We start from the raw sequence: 9282 nt of genomic DNA, 5'->3' as shown, positions 1-9282 counted from the left end.
TGCATGGGATGCCATTCTTTTAGCGAAGTGGGGTTGGGGCTATCTCCGGGCAGTGTGCCCGCGGCCATCTAAACAAGACGTCCGTGCCTTGTGCCTTTTTTGACAGTATAGAACTCGACGTTCCAGTTCGAGCTTAGACGGGTTGTATTGAGAGGTGGTCGTGTTTTAGCCCGGTAGTTCGAGCCGCATTATTAACCTCGGCCCGACAATGTTGATGTGTTGATCGAACCACGTAAATTCATGAGCACATGTTTTATTTGAAATGGATCAAATGAGGGAGAGGGTTACCAATGTGTCAGTGTGAGGCCGAGGCGAAGTCTCAGTGCTTTTTTTGCCGGATGTAAGGGCATCCTTTGGATTATATCCCTGGACCCGTTTTTCCCCGACAACGAACATTTTTACTTTCCATTTTTATGAGTCCTTGGAGGGTGCTGCCGCTTTTCCACTATCGTGGCAATATGTCGCGGCTCCTTTGCTTCGTTTTTTCGGGTTGCCTTCCTCCCTTTGGGCCGAATTCGATCCTGATCGCTCGATAGTGATCGGTGGCGATTTTATTGAGTAGCACGATTGTTTTCCTCCTGAGATGGTGGCCATTCTCAACCCCAAGGTCATGCGCTCCATGCGGTTCCCGTGCTACGTTGTGGTTTCCTAGAGGTTGATTCGGTTGAATAGGTCTGAGGCGTTTGGCGTCCTTGGTTTCTCTTGTAGTGATCATGATGTTCAGTATAGCAATGCTGAGTTCATACTCTAATGGGTGAGGTGCCCCTTCCGGCCATGCCTTACCGAATCTAGCTCTGCTGAAGATTCCTCGAGGACGTTGCCCTCGAGCTATTTCCCGCTCGTTGCAAGGTAGATTGCATCTTGGGGAATTCCTCCTATCCACGGTGCATGGATGGTACCTCCATCTCTTTGGCATTAGTTTCTTTTCCAGGAGCCTGCTTGGGTATACCGAGCCCTCGAAGGCTCCCAGATGGTCATCCACGGTCCTAATTCGTGGCTGATGTTGGGTACGGGCATCCGACCATATCTCGGCTGGGTATTTGATCATGCTTCGTTTCAAATGCCCCGAAGTCATCGGGCATGGTTCGTTTAGGCTTCGGGCGAAGGCCTGTGTTGCCCAGTCATCCGAAACCAGGGGCGATCTCATTCGTTTTATCAGGGAATGAGGCGCGACTTCCCGTGGAGTTTCGTTCTCCCTTTGTTCGGCCTCGGATGTGTCGGGCTCTCCCATTGCTGTTTCAATGGCATCGGCGTGTGCCTCTGTGGAGGAATCTGCTGGTACGGTAAGCGAGTTCGTGAGGTCAGGTTCTAGGCTATGGCGCCACATCATGGTTCCTTTTGAGAGTATTTCCCCGAACTTTTTCAACTAGACGGGCTCGAACTCATCATCTTGAAGGTCGCTGCCTATTCCCGCACACGTGTAAGCGGTGGTGCGCTCATCGGGATCCGAGGTCCTGTCGTACATAGGGAGTTCCGACGTTCTGGACTTTCGTGAAATGGGTTCTGGGACCGCTTCCTCGGGGGACAACTGTTGCATGAACTTCCACGAACCTGACTCGATCCTCTTGGAGTGATCCCCAAGCATCTTCACTATAGCAGGTTCTATTACCAATCCGTTGTTGCTTGATCTCTCGGGTGTTCGTTCGGCGTGGGGAGCTGTTTCCGGCTCTACTGCACTGGGAGTCTTCGGATGGCTTTGCAACTGAGCGATGGCCAACTGTTGTGCCTGCAACATTTTAAAAATATCGTAAAGACTAACTTCCTGTGTTTCCCAAGCAGCGGTTTGTTGGGCTTCTTGTCGGTCGATATGCTGTATGTTCCCATCAGTGTGCGAGGCTTCGTTGACCTGCTGCGCGCAGCCGCATGCGCTGGAATTGGCCCAGATGCATTATCGGGGTTCTGCGTCGTTGCGCCAACCATTGGAACATCCACACTGTTTTCGCTGTGATTTTCGAGGTAGTCATTCTCAACTCTGTTTACCGAGCCAGACTTTTTGACCTAAAATCAAGAGATCTTTGGACAAGAAAAAGTGTGAAATATAACGTGTGTTTGTGCAATGGAACCAGCAAGAAAATAATCACTATTATTTTTAGACCTACGGTGGGTGCCAAACTGTTTACCGTGAAAATAGTAACAACAATTAAATTTGTAAATAGGATTCTAAAAATACATGATCTATTTTTATGCTAGTTGTTAGAGCAGTTTATGCTAAGAGTGTGGAGTTTAATGATGAAATGCAAGCTAAAACGAGACAGTAATCAAACCGAGGGGCCTGCTGCCCGGATATAAGACTGGTCGATGGGGACCTCGGGGTCGATGTCTGGGTCGATCTCGAGCTATCAGAGATAGCCGGGAATGGGATAACATCTAAATTATGATCAAACAAAGCTCAATATGGCCAATAAAAAGCAATAAAATGAATAACAAGTAAGAAATCGATAAATATTAAAGTGGCCACGAGCCAGCGAGAACGAGCAAGTTAGAAAGAAAAGAGAGAGACGGAGAGAGATATTATTTCACTTATGGAGAAATAGAGCAACATCAGCATTTTACAAAGTGGCATGGATTCCCCTTATATAGGAGAGGGAATACCATATAGTACAGAGTGCATTGAATGTAAAGATACAGGGATGGGACGGCTAGGCATGGTACTAGTGTTTGTTAATTCTAGCTGCTCGCTTCGGGAATCCCCCGTCCTCGGAACCTTCGTTGGGTCGCGGACAAATTTCCTATCCTCGGAATCTTTGCTGGGTCGCGGACGAACCTCGAGGGAGGGAACTCGATCGTAATCCTGCAGCCTCGAGACACTGATATGACTTCCCGTATGTACCTTAACGGCGAGAAATAGATCCCCCCGATTTCATTGCATACACAAGTGTTTTGTGCAACCAAGATCAGAGCTTGGCTTTGCATCAATTGAGGCTTAAACTGACCATAGATGAATCTTCTTCTGCTGATTGTGAATCCAATGGTCAGCTTCCCTACCCAAAGACAATTTCCTGGAATAAAAGCGATGATTGTTGTACCTGGGATGGAGTAACATGTGATAAAATTATATGTCAAATAACTGGGCTTGATCTTAGTTGCAGCCAACTTCATGGGACAATTGATTCCAACAGCGCCCTTTTCCAACTTTCTCATCTACGGAAGCTTAATTTAACATACAAAGTTTTCTCCCCTTCCCAAATTTCAGGCAAATTTGGCTGGTTCCCAAATTTGAGACATCTTAATCTCTCGAATTCAGGCTTTTCAGGTAGAATCCCTTTAGAAGTATCATACCTATATAAGTTGATTTCACTTGATCTTTCCGCAGGTCTTGAGGAGTTGAGATTTGTACCTCACACTTTCAAATTACTCCTTCAAAACTTAACCCAACTAAAAGAGCTTCACCTCACCTCTACATACATCTCTTCAGCACTGTCATCAAACTTCTCCTCTTCCTTAGAAGTATTGAATCTTCTCGGCACCGAATTGTCTGGGAAATTCCCAGGTCATATTTTTCATTTACGAAGATTACAAATCCTTAACCTAGGGAGTAATTGGTATCTCAAAGGGCATTTGCCAAAAATGGAATGGAACAGTAGCAGCTCCTTAAGGGAGTTAGACCTTTCTTGGTCAGGTTTTTCTGGGATTATACCAGATTGTATTGGTCATATTAAATCTTTACATGTTTTAGATCTCTCAAGCTGCTACTTCTCTGGAACCATTCCTCAATCTATTGGGAATCTCATACAGCTCAATAATTTGCGCCTCTTCTCGAATAACTTCAATGGTTCACTTCCATCAACAATCTCAAATCTGGTGCAACTGGCTGAATTTGATATTTCATCTAACAACTTTAGTGGTGATATTCCAAATATTTTTAGTAACTTCACCAAGCTCAAATCTTTATCCCTTGTAGATAACTTGTTCACAGGGTTGTTTTCATCCTCAGTTACAAACCTGTAAAAGCTTGAAAGTTTAGACCTCTCTAATTGTTCAATTACTGGTCCTATTCCTCCTATCACCACCGGATTCTCCAATCTCAATTCACTCTTCCTAGAAGATAACTCGCTTAGTGGGGAAATACCATCTTGGATATTTGATCTTCATTCCTTAAAAATCTTAGAAATGGGATCCAATCAACTTACTGGCCAACTTAAGGAATTTAGATACAACTTGCTAGAAGTTCTTGACTTCGGTGAGAATATGCTGCATGGACCTAGCCCAAGATCATTTTCTAAACTTGTAAACTTTACAACAGTAGATCTTTCTACAAATAACTTTTCTGGTGGTCTAGATATTGGTATGTATTCAAACTGCAAACAACTTAGACATCTTGGTTTGTCTTATAACAATCTGTCAGTGTTTTCCAGCCGCAAAGATATGGCCTTGCCCAATTCTATTGGAAGATTATATGCATCTTCCTCCAATATATTGGAATTAAATTTCTTACAAGCTGCAACGAGAATTGGTCTATTAGATCTTTCCAACAACAAGATCTATGGAAAAATTCCTGATTGGGCGTGGTCTGATTGGCAAAGCTCATTGTATTATCTGAAGCTTTCGAGCAATTTTCTAACTGCTATTGTCCCACTTCATGACTTTGAAGGTCTTGTTTATCTCGATCTTGGATCAAACTTGATTCAAGGAGAATTACCCACTTCACCTCCCCGCATGTTCTTCTTCATAGTCTCAAAAAATAACTTCACCGGGAAGTTACCTTCACCGTTATGCAGGATGAGTACCCTTGTGATTCTTGATTTGTCCAGTAATAGCTTGAGTGGAGTAATTCCAAAATGTTTGGTAAACATGAGCTGAAGTGTTATGAACTCAACAAAATGATACCTTGATTAAACTTCCAAATAAACTGTTTACAATAGAAAAGCAAAGGATATAGTCATGAACTAAGGAAATAGCAGTAGAAAGAAAGGAGATGAGAAGACAGAGCCAAAGAGAGAAATAGACGAGGAGGAGAGAGACCATGAGAAGGGAGTTTTCCAGATAATAATTCACCTAACCGTATACTTGCACAAATTGGTAATTATAGTAACTATATTCCTTCTTGTCCAGTAATTCCTTGACATATGTACCTCTAACCTGGGTCCCAGTTGTAGCCCAATAACCTCTTGTTGGGCGGTTTCACATCCTAACTCATGTGCAACCCACTCCCAAGCCCAAATACTTCATTTTGGTTTAGCCCATTCATAACAATACTCCTGTCCTCGAAAAGAACCTTGTCCTCAAGGTTTGAGTCTGGAATCGTACTAGTAGCATAGTCGCAACAAATTGTCGCCATACCAAAGTGTTCACAGTGGCCTAGGAAAAATTGTCGCCTTTCCCAGTGTACTTGTTGCAGCAACAACAAGCCCTTCGACAATATCAATTAGGCTCTGTTCAGCATCAAAACTCCCTAAAAACAAGTTTTTGCCCAGCTCAATGACAGCAAAGGCATCAACTAGAACTTCAAACATATGTGCTACAAGCTTTCTGTACAATATGATCTCAAGTATAGTAATAGCAAACGATTCAGGTTCTTGATCCTTAAAGCCAATTGGATCATAAAATCTTTCTAGAAGCAATGCAACTATACTTTCTCCCGAGCTATTTCCACCTATGACGGCAACTATCTTTGTGAAGGTCACATTTTGGAATTTAGTGTTCCCATATGCAAGCAAATCAAGCTTCAATGATTTTAAAGCTAGCGGAGTAATCATCGAAGGATGAAAGCGCAAGCTCATATCAACAACGTTCGTCCTTTTCTCCACATAACAAAGTACATCGCTAGGATAAATGAAATTTCCTTATCTATTTACTCGTAGAACCTTATCAAATGCCTGGATGACTCCATACAAAAGTGCAGCAAGAAGTGTCATAATAAACTCTACAAAAGATGCCTTACTTGACTCCCCTGTTGGTCTACCATGTAAGAATTTAATTTGATGCATCAATCTGATTCCATCCTTGATAAAGATGTAATTTCCTTCCCACAGTGGTTCAAACACTTCATGTTCAACCAAAAACTCGGAACTATCCAATATAATAGTTATGGGCAATTTTGCATTTGACATATGATATTGGGCCACCAGCTGCCTATTTTGCAATTCAAATGAAAAAAGAAAGTAGGAATAGACAAGGGTTTTAACAAGGAAAAAATCAATAGAAAAACAAGAGTGACTCATAGAGGAAACCATCAAGAAGGTTTTCAAGGCAGTCTTGCTGAAATAGGACAAGAGCTCATTTAGGTTGGGACTAATACGAGATGTCCAAGGAAGTTCCAATATAACATAAACATACATAACTTCATCAGGAAAGATGCATAACTACCCTCTAAGATTTCTGGCCATCCCAAGCATCGCATTCTCTGCAACAAAAAAGCCAATGTGACAAAGTAATAGCACCTCTGATAGCTGTATATGGTCAAAACTTACAGAAAAAAGTGTACCCTTAGCGTCAGCCTCCTTAACACTGCACCAAATAGTAGAGACAGAGTATAGTGCAGCGCAAAGACCGTTGGTTGGGTATTGGTGCACCTCCATAGCACTCAACTGCTGACCCAACTTGTCTATGCCCATCCCAACACTTCTATGGAATATAGCTTGAAATATGCAGGCAGTTACTGTTGCAACAGATTTAATAAAAAATACAAGTGATCCTGTTAATAATGTTCCTCTTATTCTCATTAGTCTGTTCCATAATGTTGACGCCATAAGCATATCAGACGTCAAATTGTCCAACATATCACGACATATATATTTCCTTGTACCTCCGAGGTATGCGGTAAGAAACCTTGAACCGGGATCAAAGGGAATTCCAATCCAAATTGATCAGTTGGAAATCGACGCAAGGATGTAGCACGATAACATTCACTTAAGTAATTAAATATATCCATGCTTATAGGTTGGTCGTGACTGGAAGCGGTAAGCAAACATTGCAGTGCTAGTTGATCATCAAATATGATAAGGTGACTGTAAGCATACTTAACTGCAGAAACTGGTTGAAACATTTCATCGAACACCTGGGTTTCAGGATTTACTGAATTGCTCCTTATGGAATTTGCAAATTCCATGTCAATTTCCCTATCCGGTATTTCAACGAACACCTTGCACGCACAACTTCTTGAATTGTCCTCCTCGGATTGTGCACAGTGTTGGAGAGTCCTTTATCCAAATCAGAATCAATCTTTGGTTCTGCAATAACAAGAGGTTCTGAGAATTCCTCTGGTTCGTACTTATCGTGCAAAGACAAAGCCAAGTCCGAGTGCTATGAAGCGTCGGGGATCGTCTTGGAGGAGGCAGGCATCATGTTCTCTATGTTGTCGAGCAGGTTGAGCATACGAGTGTTATTATCCATCATCGCCATCATCAGTCCCTGGATGGCGTCGAAATGATAATTGATAATATTAGAAGAGTAGAGAGCCATGGAGGATTGGAGTCCAAATCAATGAAAGTACCAATGTTATGAACCCAACAAAACGATATCTTGATTAAACTTTCAAATAAACTGATTACAATAGAAATGCAAAGGATATAGTCATGAACTAAGGAAATAGCAGTAGAAAGAAAGGAGATAAGGAGACAGAGCCACAGAGAGAAATAGACGAGGAAGAGAGAGATCATGAGAGGGGAGTTTTCCAGATAACAATTCGCCTAACCGTATACTTGCACGAATTGGTAATTATAGTAACTATATTCCTTCTTGTCCAATAATTTCTTGACACATGTACCTCTAACCTGGGTCCCAGTTGCAGCCCAATAACCTCTTGTTGGGCTGTTTCACATCCTGACTCATGTGCAACCCACTCCCAAGCCCAAATACTTCATTTTGGTTTAGCCCATTCATAACATGAAGTCTCTCAGTGTTGGACCTGCACGATAATCAATTTCATGGGACAATTCCAATAAATTTTGGTAAAGCAAGTACTTTAAGAAGTCGCAATTTGCGGAAAAATAAACTAGAGGGAACATTGCCACGAACCCTGGCCAATTGCAGAACGCTGGAAGTACTTGATCTTGGAGAAATTTTTTTGAATGATACATTTCCCAAATGGCTGGGAACACTTCCTAGGCTACAGGTTCTAAGTTTGAGATCCAATAGGTTACATGGACCCGTAACCACTTCTATAAACCAAGTCTTGTTCTCTAAATTGAAAATCCTTGATCTCTCTTATAATGCCTTCACTGGAAATTTAATAGAAAGGTTTTTCAGGAATTTAAAAGCCATGACGATTGTACATCCAAGGGGAACTCCCTTAACATATATTGGAGAAGATCTATACCATGATTCCCTGACAATGGTAATAAAAGGGCAGCAGCTCCAACTTGTAAGGATTCTTTCTATTTTCACAACCATTGATTTCTCACATAACAAATTTGAAGGTGATATACCAAAATCCATTGGCAATCTTAGTTCACTTCGAGGGTTGAATTTATCCCATAACAATCTTATTGGTCCAATTCCGCAGTCCTTTAAACATTTATCTGTTCTTGAGTCGTTAGACCTATCGTCGAACCAGCTCTCGGGGAACATTCCTTAAGAACTTGCAGCTCTAAAATCTCTTGCTATCATGAATCTCTCACTGAACAATCTAGTCGGACGCATACCTAGAGGTCCACAGCTTAATACATTTGAAAATGACTCCTATTCAGGAAATGCTGGATTATGTGGATTTCCTTTGTCAAGAAACTGTAGAGATACTGAGATGGCCCAGCAACCTCCTCCATTTGAGGCCGATGAAGAAGAAGAATATGATCCACGTTTGATGGATTGGAGAGCAGTGGCAATAGGATATGGTTGTGGACGCTACATCCTCCCGTTAGTATCTGTCGAAAGAACTAATGACTCTAACATACATCTCGTTCCGACATCTTACCAAACAGGCGGTGTTCCAACTATATGATGTCACAGCAATCAAACATGGATTTTAGAAGGAGGGTATTTCGATAGCTGAAGCTAGCAACCCGTTCAAGGTGTTAACTCAATTACAACTTGTTTGGATGGTTGTTACCCGTTGTATCGTATTGTATTGTTATCCCAAAATAATATTTGTTTTGATTGTTTCATTAAAATTGATTGTATTGTATTGTTAAATCCATTGTTCCAGAAAAATAAAAAATTCCCTTTTTTGAAACAACCGATTTGGTGTGGTGAGATTGTTTCATATTTTTCTTTCCAATTATACCCTAACTTATTACACCACAATTATATTTTACCCTTTAGCTTTTTTTGCTATTTTAACTCCAAATATCCAAATCTCCAAGTCTCCAACCTATGACCTACTTTGTTTTTTTCAGAACTTCTGCC

At 41.7% G+C, this 9282-nt stretch overlaps 1 pseudogene; it reads left to right on the top strand.

Moving 5' to 3' along the window:
* Positions 1 to 1241: 1241 nt before the first annotated feature.
* Positions 1242 to 8878, top strand: LOC138887678 (receptor-like protein Cf-9 homolog; annotated as a pseudogene).
* The last annotated feature ends 404 nt before the right edge of the window (positions 8879 to 9282 follow it).

The sequence above is a fragment of the Nicotiana sylvestris genome, chromosome 3 (assembly GCF_000393655.2).
Source record: "Nicotiana sylvestris chromosome 3, ASM39365v2, whole genome shotgun sequence".
Taxonomy (NCBI): Eukaryota; Viridiplantae; Streptophyta; class Magnoliopsida; order Solanales; family Solanaceae; genus Nicotiana; species Nicotiana sylvestris.
Note: the sequence above shows the minus strand (reverse complement) of the source record. Positions and strands in the feature narration are given on the sequence as shown.